Below are 26,768 nucleotides of genomic sequence, written 5' to 3' on the forward strand. Positions count from 1 at the left end.
TGGGGGAGCGTCAGAATTCCGATGGCCATCCGATGATATTTTGCCTGGAGGAGTGATCATGGCCATCGTTGGAAGAGTTCACGATATCGTCAGAATTTTGACGTTCAATGGCATCATCAGGAAGTCCGACGATGAGTTTTTGACAACTTCATTTGTTGGAATTCCGACGAAAAGTAGTCAAAATTCTGACGATAGGCTGTCAGAAATTAGCCCCGAATGTACTAGTGGTTGAAGCTTGAATTGGTGTAAACAAAGAATGATGGACAAGAACTTGAAAGGTAGAACATAATTCTAAGAGATGAGATGACTACTACTAACGAATACAAAGAAAAATTCAAAGTCAGTTCAGCTCGTTTGGATGAGATGTTGGAAAGTCAGAGACATGGGAAAGACATGCAAGGACTTGGATTTGAGAAAGGAGAATCCTCTAGTTTTGGTCAGAGCAATCATCAGCAGAAGAACAAGAAACCTCCAGTAAGGCAACCTAATGCATACAAATTCAATGGTAATTTTTTTTGTTTATGGTAAATACGGTCATATGGAAATTCAATGTAGAAGTAGGATGAATAATTGGATGTTGAATAATATGATAAACAATGGTCCTACCTTCAACGTTCAATGTTTCATATGAAACAACTTTGTTCATAAATCAAACATGTGTAGAACAGTGATAAATAACTTTCAAAATAAGAGATGATATGCTTGTGGAATATTTGGGTACATTTCTAATTAATGCATGATGAGACCAAATCAGATGAACTTCAGGCCTCTGCAAAGAAGTGTTGTTTGTCATGCATGCAACAAACCTGGTCATATTGCAAGATATTGCATAAACAAGAACGTAATCAAGAATGTTCTGATAGACAAGAACAAATCAAATGAAAAGGGCAAAGCTAAGGTGGAAGAGATCAAAGATCGACATAAGAACATGTGGGTTAAAAAGGAAGATTCAAATGTGCAAAATGGCTCCACACCTAATTCTGGTGTTGGAATCTCATCTAGTAACTAAGGCCTAATGCCTTAGGGGGAAGATTTTCATGCAGATCTTTAAAACCCCCTTTTAGAGATCTGTAATTGGTCAAGGATTGTTGCAGATGGTGGATATTAGCTATGCAAATGATATCCAAAATATTTCACAGTAGTTTGGGATTCTGGTGAGTGAATTCATGAAAAATAGTGTATCTAGAAGTGATCTACAAACTTCAAAACTTCAAAATTTCAAACTCACCAATATAAAAACCCATAGATGTGATCTACAAACTCACCAATATAAAATTTTTTTTTGCAAAACTTCAAAATTTCAAAGTCACCAATATAAAAAATCCATAGATGTGATCTACAAACTGAGTTGCCATCAATGACAACCCCTAAAAAACCATCATGCACAAATCTTCACCAGAACAATGTCTCTTGCCAACAATCTCCCCCTTTGGCATTGATGGCAACACTGTGCAAAATGAATTGTACACTCAAGACTATAAAACTTCAAAATTTCAAACTCACCAACATACAAACTCAAAGTCAGTTCAGCTCGGTTGGATGAGATGCTAGAAAGTCAAAGACATGGGAAAGACATGCGAGGACTTGGATTTGAGAAAGGAGAATCCTCTAGTTCTGGTAAGAGCAATCATGATCAGAAGAACAAGAAACCTCCAGTAAGGCAACCTAATGCATACAAATTCAATGGTAAATATTTTGTTTGTGGTAAATACGGTCACATGGAAAGTCAATGTAGAAGTAGGATGAATAATGGGATGCTGAATAATATGATGAACAATGGTCCTACCTTTAAGGGTCAATGTTTCATATGAAACAACTTTGTTCATAAATCAAACATGTGCAGAACAATGATAAATAACTTTCAGAATAAGAGATGCTATGCTTATGGAATGTTTGGGTATATTTCTAATCAATGCATGATGAGACCAAACTAGATGAAATTTAGGCCTCTGCAAAGAAGTGTTGTCTGTCATGCATGCAACAAACCTGGTCATATTGCAAGATATTGCAGAAACAAGAACGTAATCAAGAATGTTGTGATAGACAAGAATAGATCAGATGAAAAGGGCAAAGCTAAGGTGGAAGAGATCAAAGATCAGCATAAGAAGATGTGGGCTAAAAAGGAAGATTCAAATGTGCAAGATGGCTCCACACCTGATTTCGGTGTTGGAACCTCATCTGCTAACTAAGGCCTAATGCCTTGGGGGGAATATTTTCATGCAGATCTTTAAAAACCCCTTTTACAGATCTGTAACCGGTCGAGGATGGTTACAGATGGTGGAGATTAGTTGTGCAGATGATATCCAAAACATTTCATGGTAGTTTGGGATTCTGGTGAGTGAATTCGTGAAAAACAAAGTATCTAGAAGTGATCTACAAACTTCAAAACTTCAAAATTTCAAACTCATCAATATAAAAAAAATCTGTAGATGTGATCTTCAAACTCACCATTATAAAAAATAAACATTAAAAAACTTCAAAATTTCAAACTCACCAATATAAAAAAATCCATAGATGTGATCTACAAACTGAGTTCCCATCAATCACAACCCCTAAAATCCTATCATGCACAAATATTCACCAAAACAATATCTCTTGCCAACAATCTCCCCCTTCGACATTGATGGCAACATTGTGCAAAATGAACTGTACACTCAAGACTGTAAAACTTCAAAATTTCAAACCCCCTTTTAGAGATTTGTAACCAGTCAAGGATGGTTGCAGATGGTGGAGATTAGCTATGCAGATGATATCCAAAATATTTCATGGTAGTTTGGGATTCTGGTGAGTGAATTCATGAAAAACAAAGTATCCAGAAGTCTTTAGGGTTGTGCATTTATTACAACTTAAAATTAGGTTTTCAGTGAATAAAAAGAGATTCAACTATTCATTTCTCATAATGTGAACAAGAGAAAAGAGTAGAGAAATAGAGCGAAAAGAGACTTAGCATCGAAATCCAAGCCTATAGCGATCAGTCAGTGATTCTGAGCATCCGGTTTTGATTGGAAAGGTATTTATTCATTCTCGAAGATATTTGTTCATACCCTAATTTTTAAATGGCATCTGCATCTGCATCTAGTGTTGCAACTCCATTGATTGTCGAGATTACTGAGAGGGAAAGGCTCGTATTCAAAAGGTACCCATTCAAATCTACTGAAGATGATCTAGAAGGTGCATTTTTCTCTGTCCCGTATGGCATGCTTCGTAATGAAGATATTAGGGCATACATCCACTACAACATTGAAGATCTTGGGAATGCACATAATCTCTCACTTTATACCAAGCATATGATGGATGGTATGGGTAATTTGAAGCCAAAATTCAAGTCATTGCATGATAAGGGTTTCATCCAATTCATTCATTTCCCAGTGTTCAATGATCCTGAATGGGTCTGAAACATTCTAAGTCAAATTCATGATGAGTTCAAATTCAACTGGTGAGATCCCCGGATTGAGGAAAGTTCATAATACAATGGTAACAAAGGTTACTAGATCCCATCATGATAGCCAATCGATAAAAATTAGTGATATCATTGAGCATGATGTTAGATTTTCCTCGATGGTGACTGGATATAAGATATATCAATCCAGCAGGTAGAACTTTGTATCCGACACCACTATATTTGTAGCCTATGAGATTCTAAAGAAAGGTAAGATGTATGATCTTTGTGCAGTACCTCTTAGTGAGTTGTTAAGCAATTTGAAGAAGATAAAGCAAGACAAGAAATATGTATTCAAATTTGGTTCCTTGATTGTTTTCTTAGCACTGTATTTCCTAAATGAAATCCCCGATATTAGAAAGATTTAGTGGGCTTATGATAAACCGGTGGTTGTTGAAATCAAGGAAGGATTATAGGGTTTAGGTTATACTGTTGCACACAAATATTCTTTGTGGGGATATTTCAAATCATTTCAAGCAACAATGCAAAGTGGGGAAAGGATCCCTAAAGATATTATTGAGAAGTATGAGAAAACCATCTGCTTCATGGCTGATAAGGACCAATGTCATATGGAGGCAGTTGAGCCAAGAAATGTTTGGATCATTCCCATGGGGTATTAGGTACATCTCACTACTCTTAATGCATATGCTTAACACTTGTTGAGTCAACTGGTGGATGATAAGGAAGAAAGGTTTGATACCTACAAAGAAAAAGACATAGACTTGCACAATAAATTCACCGAACTGGCAAGAAAGAGGAAAGTAAGAAAGGAGGTTGAGGAGAAGGTAGAACAAATAGGTTTATCCAAGGAGGCTATGCAAAGGGAAAGAGAGAAAAATATACTGAAGGAGGAGGATATGGCAAAGCCCAAGAAGACTAAACTTGTCTTAACCCCTCTGAAGCAATCAAAACCAAGATAGTCTCAGTCTGCACCTACCTCCATTGTGCAAAAGCCCATTTCTCCATCCAAGTCGCAATCCACATCAACCGATGTAGCAAAAAAGGGGAAAAAGGTGAAAGCCCAAAGAGTGTATGTTGTTGTCATTGCCGAGGACATAGAGATAGAATCTGATGAAGCTTTAAAAGAGGTGAAGAAGATATCCACCTATGTTAGAGTGGAAAAGAAGCCACAATCTAGTGGAGTTCAACAATCAAAGAAGCCAAGAGCAGAACTTGAGTCATCTGGAAAAGCCAGAGCAAGCAAGAAGCAGAAGTTTGAGATAGATGAAGCTCTGAAATTTGGTAAAATTGAAGGAACATTTGAAGTTGTGCCCCCAGTGACTCTGAAATAATTAATAATGAAATTCTAAAAGATGGGAATTTGAAAAACGTACCTACATATTATGAAATTTTTTATGATAAAGATCAGGGGGAAATTGAAGAAGCAGTTGTTGAATATATGGATGTCTATAGAAAGGCATTGATAGAACTTGCATCTATGATCCCTAAAAGCCTGTATGAAATTTTGGATGCAAGAAGGCATACAACAAGTCTTGAGGATGAGAGAATAAAGGAATATTTACTAGTAAACCTATCCTCAGTCATTTCTAGAGATGCATTTATTAGATTATTGAAGCTTTCCAAGGATAGATTCTGAAGCAAGAAGAGGGTGAATAAGCTTAAGCTCGACAAGATAGATGAGGTAACAAAGGAAACTGAAACAATTTTGAGATAGTTTTTGATAAATCAAAGAGTTGATGTGAATCCGGAAGAACCATCTTAGGGTACATCTGTTTTGGAAGTACCTACCATTGTTCCTAACAAGCAAAAGGATCAAACATCTGAGGAAGCCATTCCGAGAGTTCAGACAAATGATCAGACCACAGTTGATGACGTTGATGGTGAAAATGATACCTTTGGTGAAGTTGTACAAGAACCTCTGATTATAAAAGTTGTGTCAGATAAATAAGCTAAGGATGAGGGTGAGAAGGATATGAGTGTAGAGGTTGTTGATAAGGAGAAAGGAGAGGAGAAGGCAGATCAGACTCCGACAACAGTGTTAAGAGACACTGGTGCTGATAAAGGGAAACAAATTGCTACCGACTCAAATGATTTTGGTCAAGGGATGATTGACCTGAGTTCCCTATCTCCCATTCAAGCACTAAAAATGGTAACTCTCACTCAAGCCAAAGCCAGTGAAGACTTGCTTAAGTCTCATTCTGCTGACAAAGAGTTCACATCATTGGTAGGAGATATGTTGGAGAAAATCATGCCATCTTTCAAACCGAACTAATCTAATCCCTCTGGTAATCTTAAGTATTTTCTAAATGTTGTAGGATCTCATTTTGATTCTTTGGAGAAGGCAAAAAATATCAAAGTTTTCAATCAATTCAATGCTATAAAATTGAAACATTTTTTGAAGATGATAGAATCAGTTTGGAAACTGCACTAAAAAGTATTCAGGATGCAATTGATGAAGGAGGTAATATATACAAGTCATGTCTAATTTGCCCAACTTCACTATACACATTAACAAAAAAATAATGGAATGTGAAGGCCAGCTAGCGAACATATCTCAGTCATATTGTGAGGCCCTACCCCGACTTAGTTTGACATTTTCAGTTATTTGCATATTGAGACTATTATGGATGCCTTATTTTATGCTTTATGGACTTAGAACTTATATGATTCCATGATTTGGATCACACTGACATTTGTTGATGTTTTATTTCATGCATGATGATTATGAAACTTTAGATATGTTACTAGAATAGAATTACATTATGATGGTGAATGTCGTTATTGGAAATTTGCAGGATTTCATTTTGATGATAGAAAAATGATGCATATTTATGAATGGTTCAATTTTGGGAAATTATGTTAATTGCTTATGTGAAATTGAATTTGAAACAAATGAGATATTGAATTTATTGTTGTTAAATGTATGGGTGTTTGATGTGTAATGAAATCCATGTATTTGATTATGTACAATTGTGATTATTTGGAGTTACTAATGTGTTAATTGAGATGCGCAGGAAAATTATCCATGTGACCATGGAATTTATATGGAGAACCAAGCCTAGACCTATGTGCGTTTGTTAAGCCGGGAGTTGTCTATTTGGAGAGACAATACCCCATTGTAATGTATTTTATTTTGTGAAGTGTATAATGCTTGAGTGTCAAAAAAAATTAATTTGTATGTATATGTGTAATCCTACAAGAGACAAATTCCATGTGTGATTTTTATATTGTATTTTTATTGTGTCACTTGACACATGTGTTGATTAAGTGTCATTGATTTTGACTTGTCTCTTGGAGGGAGTTTTGTTTCTACCAAAGCCATTCAAAAACATGAGTGTGGTCCCAAATTTGCCTTGGGTAGGGAGTCTTGGGAGTGGTCAACTCAAGTTTGACCCGTAGGTAAACTTCAGTTGGGTTTCCAAAGGGTTTAATGGACTCCTAGGGTAAGTTTTAAGGCTTTTCCAAAGGTCCAAAGGGTGTACCTATGGGTTAGGGGTATTTTGCAACATGTGGCTTCTCCCATGTGACTATTTAGTCACTTCAAAAAGTGGTGTTTCCAAGATGAACGAAAATTCAACTTAGAAAGTTCTTCCTAGGATAGAGAACCTTCCCTTTAGAAGTTAAACTCTCTTCCCCATCTTCTTCCACCTTTTCCCTTTCCAATTTTGGTAATGTGTAAGAGTTTGGGAAGGGCAACCAATGGGAACTCACACCTCACCCAAGGGGTTGGGAAGTGTGTGAGAGGCCTTCTTAGGCAAGAATTTGGAAACTTAGTGAGTAATCACCCACTCTCCTTTCTTGGAGATTATGCTTGTTTTGAAAAAGTTAGTAGGAGTTTAGCACTTTTGGTGGAATTTGGAGAAAGTTAGTGTGGAATTGGGCAGCTCATCCCCAACTAATTTAGCAAACCTATTGGCAGAATAAGGTTGGTTACTTCTTACCTCCTCTTGTTATGTTGTAAGTGTTAGTTATGTTGTTTTGTAAAAGAAAAGAGTTGCTTGTAAGAATGTGTTTTATGAAGTTTTTGTTGAAGTTAAAATGTGTAGTTTTCTTTTCTATGTGTTTGTTTATGTTTCTTGTTGTTTTTGGGAGTGTCCAAGATCTCCTACCCTTGGGAGGGTAGGAAGATCTTGGGGTGGAAGGAGTATGACAGCCATGGGTGAGAGGCTCTCCTTATGGAGAGTGATCTCAAGGTTGTCCTTGTGACCCTTGTTGCATAGCCTTGTGTATGCATTTGGGGGTCATAAGGGGAGTAAATATGGCCTTTGAGCCTTTTTGGGGGGGCATAAGGATTGTGGAAGCATTTGTTGCATTTGTATTGCCATGAGGTGGCTTGTGTAGTTTTTATTTTGGCATGCATTCTCCCCATTGGTACTTGGTCCACTTCCACCCATGGAAGAGTCACCATGAAAGTGGTGAATGTGTAGCTTGGGAAGGGAAATTTGAATGTAAGTGTTTTCCTATGTTTGTGTAGAGTTTGCTTGTTTGTAACCCGTCTAGTGCTTGGTTCTCCAAGCTCGGGGGTGGCTTCTAGTAAGCCTAGGCTGGGAGGTGAGCTTCCCATGGTCAAAAATGTGTTTTGTTGCAGGTTGCATGGGATGGGAAAAGAAGGATTAAATAGCTATGTTGTTGTTTGTGTTGCAGAAAAATGTTTTGAAAAAAAAAAGGAAGAAATGGAAAGATTCAATGTTGTAGTGTCTAATAGGAGAATGTGAGAAATTGTAGTATTTACTTTCAAGAAAGAGAAAGAGATGTATTATTTTTGAGTTACTATGTAGAGAAAAACATTGTTGGGTTTTCAACCCATTTGTATTCATGATTATTTTATATCCATAAAATTACTTGATATCTACTTGATAATGAAATATTTGATGTTTTCCCTATTTTAGTAGTTGCAAATGAAAGCAGTAATGTATTAGATTTTATGAAAATTTTTATGTTTACAAAGGAAGAGAGTAAATGCATTTTATTTTCTTGTATTCTGCAAGTAAATGAAGCTATGCTACTATAAATTTAATTTTTTTTAAAAAAATAGTCATTTATTTCCCATTATTAGCAGAAAATGAAATCCTAGTAGTAGTAGTCTATTTTTCCTTTCAAAAAAAAAAAGCACCTAGTTTTAGGTTTATTTTGATATTTAAAAGATCACATTGAAATTTGCTGATAGATTGCCTTGTTAATTTTACAGAAAATTATGCCTTCTTGTGTTACAAATTAACCATATACAAAGAAAATTATATATATATATATATATATATATATATATATATATATATTTATACAAATTTAAACATTAAAGAATCTGTTACAAAAAAAAAGGATATATTGGCAGATCTGGTTTTACTACAAAAAAACAAGGGACTGGTTTAATGCTAAGTCCTTATATATATATATATATATGCTCTTTTAAAATCTGCCTGGTTCAAATGAAAAAAAAAAACTCTATGTATTTTGCTTTACCAAATTATATATATATATATATATATATATATATATATATATATATATATATATATATATATATATATATATATATATGTTATTTAAACAAAATCATGCTGTAAATTTTTGAATGCTTTAACTTTGTTAAAAAAAAAAAAAAACATCATACAAAATTTATTCCACGAAATATATCTTTTTTTATTTACCCAGCAAAACAATCATCAAACGCAGTGTTGCGCGGGCCGCGGCCTTGGGCGGCGGCGCCCCCAGGCTGCGGAACCCGCAGCCCCTGGGCGGCGACGTCCACGGCCTGCGGGGACCGCAGACCCGTGGGCGGCACCGTCCAGGACCTGCGGGGGCCCAAAAGTGGGCATGACACATATGTACATCAATCAGTCTCGACTAGCAATTTTGAACCCCAAGTTTTGAATGTATTGAACAAAATTAAGAGTCTAAACCAAGAAAAGGATAGAATTTTGTGTAGAGTAATAGAAGTAAGAAGTCTCATCACTACGCAGATAGATTCTTTGATGAGTAGCATGTAGGATGCTAAGGATGCACTAAATAAGCCTATTCTGGCAAATAGACAGGGAGCAGAAATGCATGCCTACCTTTTCAGTGGGATGATAAGCATTTTGGAGAGTTTAAAGAAGGTATGGGATAATCATTTGTTGTCCCTTAGAACAATTTTTGTAGACATTCAATTTTTTGTGAGCAACTGTACATATCGGTGTATATCAATTTTGGCGGATTCCTATCTTTGGCATTGATGTCAAAGGGGGAGAGAGTTGAGTGAAAAATGGTGTAAATTCTTATGGGGAGTTTGTATATTGGTGAGTTTGAAATTTTGAAGTTTTATAGTCTTGAGTGTACAGCTCATTTTGCACAGTGTTTCCATCGATGCCAAAGGGGGAGACTGTTGGCAAGAGACATTGTTTTGGTGAAGATTTGTGCATGGTAGTTTTTTAGGGGTTGTCATTGATGGTAACTCGGTTTGTAGATCACATCTATGGATTTTTTATATTGGGACTTTGAAGTTTTGCAATTTTGATTTTTTATATTGGTGAGTTTGTAGATCACATCTATATTGGTAAGTTTAAAATTTTGAAGTTTGTAGATCACTTCTAGATACTCTGTTTTTCATGAATTCACTCACCAAAATCTTAAACTACCATGAAATATTTCAGATATCATTTGCATAGCTAATCTCCACCATGTGCAACCATCCTTGACTAGTTACAAATCTCTAAAAGGAGGTTTTAAAGGTCTACATGAAAATCTTCCCCCGGTTGCAATCTTGAGTGTACAGTTCATTTTTCGTAATGTTGTCATCAATGCCAAAGGGGGAGATTGTTGGCAAGAGACACTATTTTGGTGAAGATTTGTGCATGATAGTTGTTTAGGGGTTAACATTGATGGAAACTTAATTTGCAAATTATATCCGGTGTACAAAGATTTGACTTACCAAAAGTCATTTTGTTCATAGGCATAAATCTGGAAGGTGGAACACAGTAATCGGTAGAGCATGAGATCATGGTGCACATCTTGATATTGGTGTTGTATTTTTTGTTGTGGTGATCAAGGAAGTTGATTCAAGGTTCAAGATAGATTATCTCATGATACTGATATTTGGTGTTGAATTGTGTGCAAGTTTAGAGCTCTGGTATCTAATAATTCAATTAGGGTAGAGCTATTTTGGTGTAACGTGTGTTGCAGATTTGATTGGTTGATTTCGGTGATCAGTTTCATGTTTGAGGTGATTGGGCCAACTTATGGGAAGTATATTATCATCTTGGTTTGGTCCGCCTTTGGATTTGTGATCGGATTGAGTTGACTTAGTGATACGCATTTCATGTTGCGTGTTATGCGGTTTTTGGAAGCCGACTTAGTAAATGATTCTTTTTGTTGGTGCGGATATATAAGATCGAGTTGGTTGATCATTTTGATGTATATAATGAGTGAAGAAAGTCTATGTGAGCGAATTTGTAAGTTTGGTGAGTGTGATTAAATATTTTGGTGCTTCAGTGTGTGACAAAGCAGAATATCAGAACAGTTGCAGAAGTCAATCTAAACCTAACTGGAACTAAATTTTGGCATAGTTAGATGCTATACTTTGGTTTATTCATATTTTAATCATCTTGTAATATCAAGGAAATGAGCCTTCCACCGAGTTGTATCCCTTTTTTTCATTTAGTAGTGAGCTTTGGGCAATGAGCTTGAATGCAAGTGCATTCCCCATATGTAATATTATCATATGTCTGTCCATAGTATAATAATATTGTGGGTTCAAATCCCACCATGGTTTTTTCCTTTCCGAGTTTCCACGTAAAAAATATTGGTGCTATGTATTATTAAATTGATCCAAATTTGTTGCCATGTCTAAGATCATCACTAGACAAAACTCCAACTAAAATGATATGCAAATACAAGCACAAGGGATAATGTCAGTTCTGAAATGTTGGACAACACCTAACCTTTTAATGTAGCAACAATGAAAACATACAACCAACATATTGCTCGGAATTAGAATCTCATGTCTAGTATTGAAGCACTGAATTGCCTCATTTTACTAAGGATTATCATATTGGACAAGAAGAAGCAATACCAAGTGACAAAATATTAACTTAAACCTCCTTCCCTCCTTCACAATATAAGATCTTCAAAGAAATGCAGGTGCCAAGATCAGGAATTGCCTTTTGTCACCCAAGTTCATGCCAAGCAAAGGTTTATTCCATGCAAATAAATAATGCAATTAAACACCCACACCAAAAACCAGAGTTGTCACAATATCTTGAAATCACCCAACATAGATAAGCTCATAAATCATCTCCACGTTGTTATCAAACTACTATGGCATCTTTTACCAAAGTCCATGCCAAAGTGAATAGAAGGGGTTGTCTTAAACAACACACTAAGAATTGATGTTGACACTTAGTGTGGGCCCCTCTCCATTTCCATTTCTCGTAATCCTTATCACACTCGTCAGAAACCTTATACCTCTCCGCTCTTGAAATTTTTCTAGCCTCTGTCTAGAAGTAAAGTGTACCTTATTTAAATACTTGTTGCATTCTATGTTTTAATATAGTATATTTTAATTTTATTATTTCAGTACGTTATTAGTATATAATCTTTATAAGTTATATGTTTATTCAGTATTTTAAATTTTCTATTGTTAGTTTTTCTTAGTTCATTGGAGTGTTTTTTATATTATAATAATTTTGAACACATATTGTTGTTAGTGGTATAGTTGATTTACTTTTAGTTTTTATGTCGATTATGATATATCTTAGTGTATTATAATATTATGTTGCATGTATGAAACATAATATTATATTATATTTTTTTTGGTAAGTTTTGTATTTAATTCGTCAATAAATATTATTTTTTAGGATTCAAGTTTGTTTTCTATCATTTTCTAATTTATATTATCTATTTTAATATTTAAAGAGAGTGAGAGAGAATTTTTTGTTTTAATCTTGTTTTTGTTATTTTAGAGCATTTTGTAATTACACCGAGAGGTATATTATAGTCAGAGATGGATGAAAAAACCTTTGCAATTTTTTTTAAAATTAATTTTATAAAAGCAATGTTTTTTATTTATTTTAAAACTAGAAAATAAATTTTCTATAACATTTTATGAAGACAATATTTTTAAATAATAAAAAGAAAAACTAAAACAAAATAAATGTTTTTTTTGTTATTAATTTGATAAAAGCGATGTTTTTTATTTAAAAACAAAAAAATAGAAATTCTATTGCATTTTATGAAGACAATGTTTTCCGTTTTAAAAACAAAAATAGAAAATCTATCAATTGTGCAACAAAAATGCATTGTAAACCCAATGATGTTTTTTGTTTTAAAAACAAATATTTGTACAAACACTATGTTATAAAAAAACTAAATAGAAATACTATCAAAGATGCAATAGGTAAAATTATATTTAAATTGAGAGAAATATAAACCATGATAATATCATCTATTCCTAATCTAGAAGAGTTTGACTAAAGGAAGAAGGAGGCGTTAGTAATCTAAAGAAATTTATTAAGTGCATTATGAATAGAATCTTAATTGAATAATATGAGTTTTTTTTGTTATTCATCTTCTTCTAGCCACAATGGTTGTCATCTATGCACTTATGGTGGTTGGAAGGTTGTGTTTTTTCCTTTACATGGTGACCTTAGTTCTATTTCCTTAGTGATAATGCATAATCTAAGTTTGATATGGGTTCAACATGTAATTTAGATGGTTTAAGAAAGTTCTATTATGTGATCTTTATTTGGGTGACCTTATGTTTATGCCTTCTTATCCTTGCATTAAAGTTTAGTAAATTTTGTAAGACCACATGAATAAATGAATGAGGATGGTTAAAAATATCAATTGTAACACTCATGCGGAGATAAAAGAGTCTTGTAAGATTTTGTATAGTGAACAATTCAAAAGCCCATTACCAGCTTTGCTTTCCTCAAAATAAAACTCTAATGGCAAAACTATTTATCAAATTTTAATTGTTAATTTTTTTGCTTCAAATTCATACAATAAAAATCTTTATTGTTATTTATGAATATTATATTCTTCCAAATTTGCTATCTTTTGGTGTATTTTACATAGACTTTTTTAAAATATAAGTATGCTAGTTTTTATTCTTTTACTTTTTGCATTTTAGATAATATATTTATTATTTTGTTTCTATTATTATTAAGTTGTATAGTTAATTTATTTTTAATTTTCATTTCTTTATGAGTTTGGTTTTGACATTTTTTAGTATATTATAATATTAATTTTATAGTTTGATTTTTTCACTATATTTCCTAGCATTTATTAGCAATGAGATATATCTTTTGTGCTATTTTGAATATTAATTTAGTATTTTGGAAAGCTTTTTATGTCCGTTTTCATTATTTTTATTACTATTTCAGATTTCTATTTCTTGTTAGTTTATAGTAAATTATATTATTTATTGTTGTTTTTCTTAATTTGTAATACTATTTTTTTGTAATAACATTGATGGTGTGTAATTACACATAAGTAACATATAGATTTTGTTTTTCCTAATATTTTTTATCCAATATTATTATGCATAGATATAACATAGAATTTTTTCTCTTTAGTGTTAATTTACTCTCTTTATTATTATTTTTGACATAGATGTCAAAGAATTTTTAGTTTTGTTTATTCATTGTAGTTGTTAGCTAAATCTCTATCTATTATGTTATATTTATAGTATAGTAATATAAAGTTTTTGAAAGCTTTTGGTAGCTATTTCTCATGTTGATATTGTTGTATTAAATTTATATTTTTTGATAGTTTATACAAAACTATTATGCTATATTTAATTTCAATATAGTAACATAAAGTTTTTGATTAAGGAACAAATAGGTTTTGAAGGGACCCGAAACCCTTTTTACAAATCTTAAAAAGATAGGCATATTAGAGCCAACAACTGAAATACAGCAAAAAGCTAGCAAAAAACCAAACTCAAAAAACCAGACAACAAAGTATAGAAAACCTAATTCAAATTATTGAGTGCCTCTGCTGCCTCTTCTTCCAACTGAGTCATGTTGAGAGCAATCTTTTTTAAATCATGAATGTCTTGGTTGGTGGCTTTCTGTTTTAAATTGGCTCTAGTCCTTTTGGAGGGATTTGTGTTCTCATCATGTATCTTCTCAAGTGAATCCACATCAACCACCACCCCTTCTTGTTGGAGGCCTTCAAGTTTCCCAAACATAGTATTGATGCTTTCTGTCGAGCTCTTAACCACTTTATGGTTGTAGGTCACAAGGGATATGAGGTTGTCATTGACTTTTTGGAACTTATTTTCCAGCTGTTTCAGTCTACTATCATAATCCTTCTTAAATTTTTCTTCCAGTTTTATAATCATGTTATCACAATCTTTCTTGATATCATTGACAGTGCTAACACTCTTTTAAATGGACTCAACAATAAATTTCCTTTGTTCAATACTCTAATGTTCAGCACTATGGTTGTCCTATTTACTACTAACAACACATATCTTTATAATGATTTCTTTGATTTCATTGAAGAACCATTTTTGCATTATGAAATAGTCAACCGTGAAATCACGAGCTATGTCGAGAACATCATTCGAATTTTTTGTATCCAAATTAAGAAAAGGGGAATCCAGATTGAGGTCCCTAGGAAAATAAATTCTCTTAGTCCTATTAGTAATAGGCATAGATTTATCAGGCATGGCATGATAGGACGGTCTAGAATCAGAATTAGTTACAAAAATAGGGGAATTTCTACTCTTCTTTGAGATATGGCCTAACCCCCTTTTCCCCTTTGGCTCAGAGTCAAACTCTTCCATTTCGGTGTTCCAATCTTCCTCATTAGAGAAGTGACTTGATGGGGTTCACCTAGCTTGCTCACACTTCACCTAGTTGGTGTTGCTCAATTCCACCAACCTCTCCAGGTCTATCTATGCTCTAAGACCTCCAAGTCCTTCTCAATCTCTTCTAGGGATTTCTTCTTGTCAATCTCAAGGTTTTTGCATCAAGTGTTTAACTAGGAACCCTACCATTTCAAGGTGTTTCCCACTTGCTCATTCTTACTGTCTTGTCTTCAAGTTGTCAATTTTACCTCCTTTTGTTGTGAGTTTTTGCAAAGGTGTGGAGGTAGCATTTAACATGAAATCATTACCATTTGGGTCCATTTGTGTTTTGCATCCATTATCTTTCTTACCGATTTCACCATTTTGCCTAGAAAAGGGCTACAAGGATTGAGCCCCTATTAGGCCTCCAAAATTTGGTTTTCTAGAGCTTAGAGGAAAACGGTCCAAAAGAGCCTGCAACAAGGTTTGATTTTCTTCAATCATACACCTATCCCCAAGTGATTTCAGTGATTTTGGTTTCCCAACTCACTGTACAATGCCCTAACCCAAAAATGAGGGGTTTGAAGAGTTTCTAGGCCTCTTAACCAGCAGTGATTGGTCAAATTAGTGAAATGGACACCTACTGGTCTTGTCAAGGCTTCTCCTTTCTATAGAAAATTTTTATGAACTTCATGGACCCCTCCAAAAGTTTTGGTTGTGTTTTTATACTCACCCCTGCACTATGCACTCAAATTTCACTCTGTCTTCTCTAGCCGGGTTGCTCCTGGACTCGCCTAGAACAAGGTGGTAGCCATATCAAATATCACCTCTAGAAATTATCCCTACATATGTACACTGTAAAAGTGGTTTCCTTCTATTTCCCAATAGGTCGTGATGGTAGCACAGAGGGATTTTATGGGGCAACCATTTTACATAAAATTGCTATATACAAGCCAAAACTGGTTGATTGCAAACAAAACTATGAAAACACCAACACACACTAACTACAAAGCTTGAAATGAATTAAATGACTTTGAAAAACACCATGGAAACTCAATCCATTACTATATCAATGGATTCAATCCATTTGTATTCACATTATGAGCAAAATAAGCCAAAATGGTGACAAATAGTCTGAAAATGAGTAGTTTCAGATTGTTGATCATTCAAAAATAAAAATCCAAACTTGGTAACCATGCAATAGGATGTTATTATAGTCTTCCCCATGTGTGGAGGAATTATAGGGCATTTTGCTATCCCTAACTCCATTGCTAAGCATTTTAGGACAAAAGTTGTCATGACAACTTTCCAAAGTTGTCATGACAATTTTTACAATTTTGGACTTTTTGCTTTGTCAACCTATAAAACCTATTTCAAGTCATTACTCATGAATTTTTAACCATTCCTAAGACCATACAATACCTCTTTCATGCCCATACCAATTTTTACCACTTTTGACCATCAAGAAGGTCAATTTCCTACTCAAACCACTAGTTATGCACAAAATGCAAACCTAGGAAGAAACTAACTCAACTAGGCCTACACTTGACTCATCACACTCACTCTTGGACCCTTCTGGAGTCCTTATTTAAGTACCTAACTTGGCTAAGTTCAGTACAATCCAAAATTGAGAAAAGAATATAAGCCTATCCTAGGTGCTCCTGCACCATTTTCCCAAACAAAAGAAAACTAAGTCACCTCCTTGGCGATCGGATTCTGGTCTATGCCTAACTTCTTAAACTCTATCTCAAGAACCCATGTAGCTTCAGCATCATCCATACCCTACCACTTGATTAGGTGCTCCCAATAGATTTGATGCCTTGTCTTCTTAGCGATCCTTGAACATAACACCTTCTCAGCCTTTGGATTTGGTTTTGCTGGTAGTTGAAGGTTGTTTGCATCATCTGATACCTCTGAGTGACTGCAATCTGAACCTCGAATTGGTCCTTTGTAGGCAACTAAGTCTGCTATGTTGAAAATGGGTGACAATCCTATGTCACTAGGTAGGTCCACCTTGTATGCATTTTCTCCATACTTGGCTAGAATGGCACATGGACCCAACCTTCTCATTTACAACTTGTTAGGTACCCCTTGTTGTAGCCTTGCTTTGTTTAGGTGCACCATGACAAGATCTCCTACTTGGAATTGTAGGTTTTATCCTTCTCTCATCAACTTTTTGCTTGATTTTTCTTGTGTTCTCCATCAAGTCTTGCTTGACTGATTCATGTACTTCCTTCATTGATTGAGCAAAGTCTTCTGCATATCCACTTCTTATTGCTGAATTACGTAAGTCTCTTAGCTCCAAAATACCCCTTGGGTGAACACCATAGACCACTTCAAAAGGTCTCTTGCCAGTGGTCCTATTTATTGTATCATTGTAAGCATACTTAGCTTGTGAAAGCACTTGATCCCATGTTTGACCATACTCTTTGGTAAGGCACCTCAATAAGTTCCCTAAGCTTCTATTCACCACTTCGGTCTGCCCATCTGTTTGCGGATGGTAGGCTGATCCAAAAGATAGGTTGGTGCCAAGCTTTTGCCAAAGTGTCTTCCAAAAATGACTCATGAACTTTGAGTCCATATCTGAAACAATGCTCATGGGTAAACCATGTATCCTTATCACTTCCTTGAAGAACAAATTGTTGGCATATGTGCAGAATATGTTGACATGATGATATTGTGTTGTCATTGATGTCAATATGCTGAAAGATAACCAGTAATATGCTGAAGAGTGAACCGGTAACATGATAAAGAGTGAACAGGATTATTGAAGTTAAGAAAATGATAAACCAGAATCGGTATGTCAGAATGAGAACCGATATATGGAATTTTTTGTATCAAGGGTTCATATGGCATGACTATCGATTGGTAGTCTCAGCTTCAGGGTTTCCAGTTGAAGTGTTTTGAGCCTGTGTATTTCAACCGATGGCATTGTGTGATGAGTTAGCATTGTAATGGAGATCAGATCATGCTGCCACATCAGCCTTGTGCACGTGAAGGATCTTGCATGAAGGAGATTGATCCCATCTACCTTGGGAATGTGCGAAGTCTCTACAAACTATGAAGAACATGTGATGGGTTATCGCCTCCACAAAGCGGTGAAAAATGAATGATGGAGAATGTCTTGAGATATGTTCAAGACTGTTGTATTCAAATGCAAAGTGTTCAATGGTCAGGATTGAACTGACTAAATTTCTCAACCTAAGTGTTTAGGGTTTAGGGTTTATGCTACCGACCTATTTGTTTCCTATAAGGTCGATGTTGTGTTTCATGTTAAAGTTGTTGGCAAATGTTGTGTGTGTATCTATGTGCAGAGATACGTAATTCTTGCCAGACCAATTGAGAGGATTGATACCCGCATAGTGTGTGTGCAGAAGGAAGGAACTAAAGCGGATCTGCATTGGCATTGAGTGCTATTACCAGATCATTGTGATACCTATTGATCTCTAACCACTTCAACAGTTGGAAAATCCCTTAACAGGGTAGCTTTAACCAGCTTGTTGTAAATCCTTTTAACAAGGTGACTCAAAGCCATTGAGTTCATAAAATCCTCTAACAAGGTAACCTCTAACAGGGTTTAACTCTTAACCGAGTATTCTAGCCATCCCTTAATCGGGTGATCCCTAACAAGATCGGTTCCTAATAGAACCTGTTGTAACAGTCTTTAACCGGACTAGGCTCCTAACAGAGCAGACTTCTAAAGAGTTCAAAACATCTTGTGGGTATTCATCCCCACCATGGTTTTTCCCAATCGGGTTTCCACATGAAAAATATGTGGGTCATGTGTGATGCCTCTTTCATGTGATGTTTTGTTATTTCTTGTTTAGTGGTAAATCATTGTATCTCTGATGTTAGATTATCTATTTATGCATAAGGACAAAGTGGAAATGTGGAGTAGGTTGTATGGAAAGTTAAAAAGATTGACCGGTTCATGTCTTTCATAGTTGCACTGTGTTTAACCGGTAGTACTCTAGTTCGGACCGGTGTTAGGGATTGCCAGTAGTTTACAGTCTATAATCAAACCTGTTCAGGAAAAGTTTTTGTGCCTATACTGATTCGCCCCTCCCCCCTCTCAATACCGGTTTGGTACTCATTATTCATCATTGAGTTATCAATTGGTATCAGAGCACCCTCCAGGTCCTCTATGTTGTAAGCTTAACCGCTTGAGGGAAAGATCCTATTGTAATGATGAAGAGGGAAGGTCCAAAGTTTAATAGAGACAATTTTAAAATATGGAAAGATAGAATGAAGATATACATCAGAAGCATGGGTGCTCAGCACTGGAGCTATGTTGAAAATGCCTATGCCATTCCTACTGGTACTCTCACCGATTATCAAAAGAGAGAGATCAAGGAGAATGGGCCAGTCATGGAAGCCCTAATTAGTAGTTTATCTGACATTGAGTTTATTGATGTCCAGGATAAAGAAAATCCTAAAGAAGTATGGGATACTCTTGAGAATATCTATGGAGGTGATGAGCATGTGAAACAAGCTAAGGAAGAAAGCCTTAGAGGAAAGTTTGAAGATATGCAGATGGTTGAACGAGAGACCATTCAACAATATGGAATATGAATCAAAACTATTGTTGGAGATATCAAGAGTGGAGGTGGTAAAATGGAATATTCCACTGTTGTTAGCAAATTTTTGAGATCCTTATTACCGGTCTATGTAATAAGGGTTGCTGCTATTCAAGAGTTGAGGTCAATAGACAAGACCAAGGTGTCCCTAGACTCCATCATTGCAAAGTTAATAGCCTATGACCTAAATAGTTTTGATGGAAGTGTTCAGAAGACTGAATCTACTTTTAGAGCATCTGCTGCACCATCCATAAAAGGAAAAGAAGAAAGCACCAGCGGTGAACCAAGACAGAACAGAGAAATGGATGATGAGAAAATTCTAATGGAATTTGAAGCTCTTCTTGCCAAGAGACTTCCTAAGGGAACCAGTAAATACAGAGGTATGCTTCCTTTGAAATGCTTCTCTTGTAACTAGATAGGACACATTTCTATAAACTGTCCTAATGATGATAGCAAGGACAAACCAGAAAGGTTCAAGAAATTCAAAGGAGGAAACTGGAGAAACCATTTTGTAGCAGTTGATGAAGGTGTCACAAATGAGGAATCAGAAGATGAAGAAAATGAAGATATTGTGTTTGTTGCAGTCAAGGAGGATGTGTCAGACAAGAAGGCTCTTGTTTCCTGCTTTGATAATTCCAATGAGTGGATTATTGACAGTGGTTGCTCTCACCATATGACTGGTGACCAGAGCAAGTTTATATCTCTGGAAGAGTATGATGGTGGTGTGGTTGGTTTTGGTAATGATGCACCATGTATGGTCAAAGGCAGAGGGTCCATCTCTCTAAATGGAAAGAGCATGTTGACAATGTGTATTGGGTGGAAGGTCTCAAACACAATCTATTGAGTATTGCCTAGCTAAATGATAGTGGACTCACTCTGGAATTCAAAAATGGAGTGTGAAAAATCAAAGGAAAGAATGGTGAACTGATGGCCATCGGTATGCAGACCAAAGGTAACTTATTTCAGCTGAATGCAAATATAAGTACGTCTTATGGCTAAGTTTGATGATAGCTGGATATGGCATAGGAAACTTTGCCATGTAAAATTTTATAACATAGTAAAGGCCAGTAAGATCAAGGCAGTTAGAGGACTGTCGATGCTGAGCAAACTGAAAAATCCTTTGTGCAGAGAACGTCAACTGGGGAAAATGTCTTCCTCAACCTTCAAAGGTAAATCTTTCACTGCTAACAACTTACTTGATCTTGTGCATATTGATTTGTGTGGTCCTATGAAAACTAGGAGTGTGCAGGGAGATAGGTATTTTATGATTCTTACAGATGATTGCTCAAGAATGATGTGGGTCACATTCTTGAAGGACAAGTCTGAAGCCTTAGGAAAGTTCAAATCTTTCAAAGCACTAGTAGAAAAGGAAAGTGGTAGAAGAATCAAATGCCTTAGAACTGACCAAGGAGGAGAATTCACTTCCAGTGAATTCAACAAATATTGTGAAGAGAATGGCATCAAGAGGCACCTGTCTGCCCCCCAGACTCCACAACAGAATGGCTTAGCAGAGAGAAACAACCGGACGGTGGTTGAAGCGGCTAGAACCATGCTAATCCAAAGAAAGGTTGCTCACACCTTTTAGAGAGAATCGGTGAGCACTGCAGTCTACACAATGAACCGGGTACTCATCAAGAAAGGAAAGGATAAGACTCCTTATGAGTACTAGATTGGAAAGACACCAGTGGTAAGCTACTTCAGAGTGTTTGGTAGTAAATTTTATATCAAGAGGAGTGAACATCAGAGAAATTTTGATGCTAAATGTGATGAGGGAATATTCCTAGGGTATTCCACTAAGAGCAAAGCTCTCAAATGCTTCAACAATAGGACTCAAAGAATTGTTGAAAGCATCAATGTTAGGGTTGATGAAAACTCTGAGAAATCAGAGGAAACTGGCAGAGAGCATGTAGGAGATGAACTAGTAGTAACCTTCTGGGAACCGGTTGCTAATCAGCCCAGTACTAGTAATTGTGCTCCTACACTGGTAGATGCTGATACTGATAAAGATGATGAAGAAAAGAAAGAGGAAACTGTTAAGAACATACCTAGGTATGTCAAACTCAATCATGACCCAAAGCAGATCATAGGAGACACAAATGCAGGAATTCTTACAAGAAGAAAGGTTAGAGAAAGCTCATGTATGATCTCTAAATTGGAGCCTAAATCATTCAAAGAGGCACATAAAGATGAATATTGGATCAAGGCAATGGAGGAGGAACTTGACCAGATAAAGAAGAATGGTACATGGTCTTTCGTACCCAGACCGGAGCATAAAAATGTCATTGGAACCAAATGGGTCTTCAGAAATAAGTTGAATGAGGATGGCACAGTGGTAAGGAACAAAGCCAGACTAGTATGTAAAGGATATACCCAAGAAGAAGGAGAAGACTATGGAGAAACCTTTGTTCTAGTAGCAAGATTGGAAGGAGTTCGTATGCTTCTTGCATATGCAACTTTTAAAGGATTCAAGGTATACCAAATGGATGTAAAATCTGCATTTTTAAATGGAATACTTGAAGGGGAGGTGTATATAGAGCAACCAGATGGGTTTGCCCTATCAGAAGATAGTGACATGGTGTGTAGGCTACATAAAGCCTTATATGGACTGAAGCAGGCACCAAGAGCATGGTATGAACACTTGCATTCCCATCTTGTGAAATTGGATTTGAAAGAACAAGTGAAGATAGCAATATCTCCTTGAAATCATAAGGAGATCAGATTTTGATTTGCGAAGTATTTGTTGATGACATAATCTTTGGTGGAGATGACAAGATGAGTCATGACTTTGTAGATGAGATGAAAAAGGAGTTTGAAATGTCACTCATAGGGGAGATTAAGTTCTTCATCGGACTACAGATTCAGCAAATGAAAAATGGAATCTTTATTACTCAGTCCAAGTATGTCAAAGAGGTGTCGAATACCTTTGGCATGGAAGACAGTAAACCGATTGGTACACCAATGGTGACCAGTTGTAAACTATCAAAAGAAGATGACTCAGCATTGGTAAATGAGAAGGAATACCGATTAATGATTGGTAAGTTGCATTATGTAGTGCATAGAAGACCAGACATTGCACATGTAGTGGGTATTACCACTCGGTTTTAGCAAAGCCCAAGAGAATCCCACTTGGTAGCAGTCAGGTAGATTCTTAGATATCTGAAGGGAACTATTGACTATGGATTATGGTATCCATACAATAATGATTTCAACCTAAAAGTGTTCACAGATGTTGATTGGGCTGGTAATGTAGATGACCAGAAGAGCACAACTGGTGGTGCATTCTTTGTCGGTGGTAGACTGGTCTCATGGATGAGTAAAAAGAAAAGTTGTATCTCTCAGTCTACAGCAGAAGCAGAGTATGTTGCAGCTTTTATGAACTACACCCAGACTATTTGGATGAAGCATGTATTGAATGGCTTCAAAGTTCCTGTATCTGAACCGGTAAGTATATTTTGTGACAATACAAGTGCAATTAACATTTCCAAGAATCCAGTTTTACATGCTAGAACCAAGCACTTTGAACTCAAGTATCATTTCTTGAGGGAAAAGGTTCAGAACAAAGAGGTGGTATTGGAACATGTTTCCAATAAGGAGCAGTTAGCAGACATATTCACCAAGCCTCTACCGAAGGCTACTTTTACCTATCTAAGAGGTGAGTTAGGGGTGTTGCCCCTTCAAGAGGTAATCTAAAGGTTTGTACTCCACATCAGTCAGTTTTTACTTTTCTATATCTTTTCAAGATTGATGTGTTGAAGGATGCTACTCCTCAGGTGGAGCAGCATAGTGGAACAAGGAAGCTTGTGCCTCCACTTTGGCATTGTTGTCAAAGGGGGAGAACAGGTGAAGTGGAAAAGATATCTGCAGTATGAAGGAGAAGATGTATATTGCCATAATGCCAAAGGGGGATATTGTTGGCATATGTGCAGAATATGTTGACATGATGATATTGTGTTGTCATTGATGTCAATATGCTAAAAGAGAACCAATAATATGCTAAAGAGTGAACTGGTAACATGATAAAGAGTGAAAAGGATTATTGAAGCTAAGCAACTAACAAACCAGAACTAGTATATGGAATGTTTTGTATCAAGGGTTCATATGGCATGACTATCGGTTAGTAGTCTCAACTTCAAGGTTTACGGTTGAAGTGTTTCGAGCCTGTGTGTTTCAACCGATGGCATTGTGTGATGAGTTAGCATTGTAATGGAGATCAGATCATGCTGTCACATCAGCCTTGTGCACGTGAAGGATCTTGCATGAAGGAGATTGATCCTAGCTACCTTGGGAATGTGCGAAGTCTCTACAAACAGTGGAGAATGCGTGATGGGTTATCACCTCCATGAAGCAGTGAAAAATGAATGATGGAGAATGTCTTGAGATCTGTTCAAGACCGTTGTATTCAAATGCAAAGTGTTCAATGGTCAGGATTGAACCGACTAAATTTCTCAACCTAAATGTTTAGTGTTTAGGGTTTATGCTACCGACCTATCTATTTCCTATAAGATCGATGTTGTGTTTCATGTTGAAGTTGTTGGCAAATGTTGTGTGTGTATCTATGTGTAGAGATACGTGATTCTTGCCAGACCAATTGAGAGGATTGATACCTGCATAGTGTGTGTGTAGAAGGAAGGAACTAAAGCGAATCTGTAGTGGCATTGAGTGCTATTACCAGATCATTGTGATACCTGTTGATCTCTAACCACTTCAACAATTGGAAAATCCCTTAACAGGGTAGCTTTAACCAGCTTGTTGTAAATCCTTTTAACAGGGTGACTTAAAGCCATTGAGTTCGTAAAATCCTCTAACAAGGTAACCTCTAACAGGGTTTAACTCTTGACAGGGTATTCTAGCCATTCCTTAACCGGGTGATTCCTAACAAGATCAGTTCCTAACAGAACCTATTGTAACAGTCTTTAACCGGACTAGGCTCCTAACAGAGCGGACTTCTAAAGAGTTCAAAACATCTTGTGGGTATTCATCCCCACTGTGGTTTTTCCTAGTTGGGTTTCCACATGAAAAATATGTGTGTCATGTGTGATGCCTCTTTCATGTGATGTTTTGTTATTTCTTGTTTAGTGGTAAATCATTGTATCTTTGATGTTAGATCATCTATTTATGCATAAGTACAAAGTGGAAATGAGGGAGTACGTTGTATGGAATGTTAAAAAGATTGACTGGTTCATGTCTTTCACAGTTGCACTGTGTTTAACCGATAGTAATCTGGTTCAGACCGGTGTTAGGGATTGCCAATAGTTTATAGTCTACAATCAAACCGGTTCAGGAAAAGTTTTTGTGCCTATACAGATTCACCCCCCCTCTCAGTACCGATTTGGTACTCACTCTTCATCATTGAGTATCACAAATGAACTATTTGGCATGCATCATGAGTAGTCTTGCAAGGTACAAAGTGGGCCATTTTACTAAATCTATCCACAATGACATAAATGTTGTCAAATCCCTTCTTTCTCCTTGGTAAACCTACTATAGAGTCCATACTAATTCACTCCCAAGGTCTATTTGCTATGGGAAGAGGTTGATATAAACCCACATTTGAAGAAGTACCCTTGGCCTTTTGGCAAACTATACAAGTCTCCACATACTTTTTCACATCTTGATTCATCCTAGGCCAATAATAATACCTTTGAACCAACTCTTGAGTCTTATTAACTCCAAAATGACCACTAAGGTTGCCATCATGCTTCTCTTGTATGATATTTTCTCTCATTGACCCTGTAGGCACACAAAGTTGTCCACCTCTAAACAATAGTCCATCTTGTAAGGTAAAATCAGAATACTCACTATGAAAATGATTTTGGTATTCTTTGCACACCTTGTAGTCATTTGAGAAGTATTTATCCTCCAGGTATAGGTCTCTAAATTTGTCAACACCTATGCTCCTCAACTAAATTTCTTGGACTGTCAAGAGTCTTCTGCTCAATGCATCAACAACCCAGTTTAACTGTCCTTTTTTGTGCTTGATTGTGAATGTGTAGGCTTGCATGTACTCCACCCATTTCATGTGTTTATGATTAAGTTTGTCTTGTGAGTTTAGAAAGCTCAATGCTTGGTTGTCCGTATAGACTACAAATTCCTTAGGAAGGAGATAGTGTCTCCACTTCCTCAAAGCCTGCACTAAAGCATATAGTTCCAAGTCATAAGAGGAGTATTTCCTCTTTGCATCACTTAGATTCTCACTATGGAAAGCTACTGGTCTTTCTTCTTGGCTTAGGACAACACCTACTACAACATTTCTTGCATCACATTCCATTGTGAAGAGTTTCTCAAAACTAGGCAACACTAGCACTAGTTGAGTAGCTATCTTCTCCTTCAAGGTTTCAAAAACTGTATTTGCTTGTTTGTTCCACTGAAACTTTGCCTTCATTCCACCTCTAATGGTGTCTAACATTGGTGTACATATTGCTCTGAATTGCCTAATGAACTTCCTGTAATACTAAGCTAGTCCATGGAAGCTTCTCACCTCTGTTGTTGACTTAGTGGTGCAGGAGCACCTAGGCCTCATTTTCAACACAGGTTTGAGAGTAAGTTTGATTTTCATTAGATTTGAGTGGGAATGGTTGTTTAAGTTATTTTTGTGTTTCTTTAAGTTGTTTGGATGAGTTTTGAACTCATTGTGAGGTTTTGTTTTCCTGTTTTCATCTTTTGCTCAAAATTGCCAGTTTTGGAGTTGCTTGGCAAAATGTTGTAAAAAGTGAGTTTTTAATGTGATTTTGTTTTGAAAAGGTCTAGGCATGTTTTGTGTTTGGTTTTTAGGTGTGATAAGTTTTCTTAGGTGTTTTGTGGGTTTTGAGTTCAACCTTACACGTTCTAGGCATAAAAGTTGTCATTTTAGGCATCCAAAATGTCAAATTTAGTGTGCTTGGGCATGTACCTATCCAGACAGGAGGTTAACCAACTTGGAATGGTATTTATTCTCTTGTTGGAACTATTGTAAGGGTTGTTCAATTGGATTTTTTAATCATTATGAAAGTTTGCACTCATTTTACCTTGTTTTTCCCTAGTT

The sequence above is a fragment of the Cryptomeria japonica genome, chromosome 3 (assembly GCF_030272615.1).
Source record: "Cryptomeria japonica chromosome 3, Sugi_1.0, whole genome shotgun sequence".
Classification (NCBI taxonomy): Eukaryota; Viridiplantae; Streptophyta; class Pinopsida; order Cupressales; family Cupressaceae; genus Cryptomeria; species Cryptomeria japonica.